This window comes from Elephantulus edwardii, unplaced genomic scaffold (genome assembly GCF_000299155.1).
Source record: "Elephantulus edwardii isolate Elephantulus edwardi_28Jun2011 unplaced genomic scaffold, EleEdw1.0 scaffold00232, whole genome shotgun sequence".
Lineage (NCBI taxonomy): Eukaryota > Metazoa > Chordata > Mammalia > Macroscelidea > Macroscelididae > Elephantulus > Elephantulus edwardii.
The window spans coordinates 1112702-1113975 of NW_006399982.1; the positions used below are offsets into that span (position 1 = coordinate 1112702).

Genomic DNA, 1274 nt, shown 5'->3' on the forward strand with positions numbered 1-1274 from the left:
TTTTTCAATGCAGCGGTAGCGGAAAGAGAAAAATTTGCTTTTTTGGGAAAAAAAGAAAGACATTTCCAATTTCTTATCTGTTAAGCTTGACAACGAAGCTAGCATTGCTTTGTGACCTTTATGATCACAAGTCAATATGCTATTTGTATTTGATAAAGTCACCTTAGAAATATTTATGAAAGATCTACATTAAATACCTATATTACAGAAGATGGAGAATTTCTTAGAGGCATCTATTAAAACAGTTAAATAAGATGATATCCATTGCTTTTTAATTGATCCTGAGTCAGAAAGACACTATTGGACAGGAGAGAACTGCCCCATAGACTTTTGAAATGTTATAAGTTGAATTTTACCCCCAAAATACATTTTTATAATAATAGGATAGGATAAGATGTGATATGGAAACTATGAGTTGATCCCTCCATAATCTAACAAACCAAATAAATTGTAGGAAGATTAAGGGTGGAGTCAGCAACCCTTAATCTTATCACAGTCTTAATCAAATGTAAGGGAAGTTTCTCTAGGGTGTCTTGTGTTATCTTTTATCACCTGCCATCGAAAGGAAAGAAACTGAGCTCAAGGTGAGAGATGTGGGTTGGAGGAGACCTCAGTACAACCAAGCAATCATAGCCAGGAGGGGAGTCTTTTGGGACCCAGGCCCTGAACAGTGAAGCTCCTTGACCCTGTGAAAAGCCAGGACACATGAAGATTCCAAGAAACCATTGATTCACAGATGCCAAAGGAAACAAGGACTTGTCTCTGCAATCAATAGAAAGAATGGACCTTTCCCTAGAGTCGGCATCTGAACTTCAGACATCTACTTCTTACACTGTTATTGTTATTATTAGGTGCCATTGAGTCAAGTATGACGCTTAATGACTCTATGAACACAGCTCTGAATCCTGTCCTATCCTGTGCCATCCTCTTCATTTTTTATATTCTTGAGTCCAGTGCTGCAGTCACTATGTCAATCCATCTGGTTGAGAGACTTCCTTTATTTCAGTGATCTGCCACTTTTCCAACCATGATGTACGTCTCCAACCAATGGCCAGTCCTAACATCCTGCCCTAAGTAGGTGAGACAAAACTTTATTATCTTTGCTAGAGAATATATTTGTTTAATATGTAAAAGCCTTCTTTACAGAGAGGCAGCTTGCCATACCTTCTTCCTGTAGAGCAACTGGCTGGTGGATTAAAACAGCTGACCTTTTGATTGGCAGCCAAACACCTAACCAATTTGGATTTCCTACCAGCAGCCACTGGACTTCCTTG

The 1274-nt window shown here is 38.8% G+C and overlaps 1 protein-coding gene across 1 annotated transcript in view; it reads right to left on the minus strand.

Annotated features, from left to right (window-relative positions):
- LOC102868470 (fibroblast growth factor 12-like) overlaps positions 1-1274 on the minus strand; it is an 858601-nt gene that overhangs the window by 819839 nt on the left and 37488 nt on the right. The gene's annotated exons all lie outside the window — the stretch shown is intronic.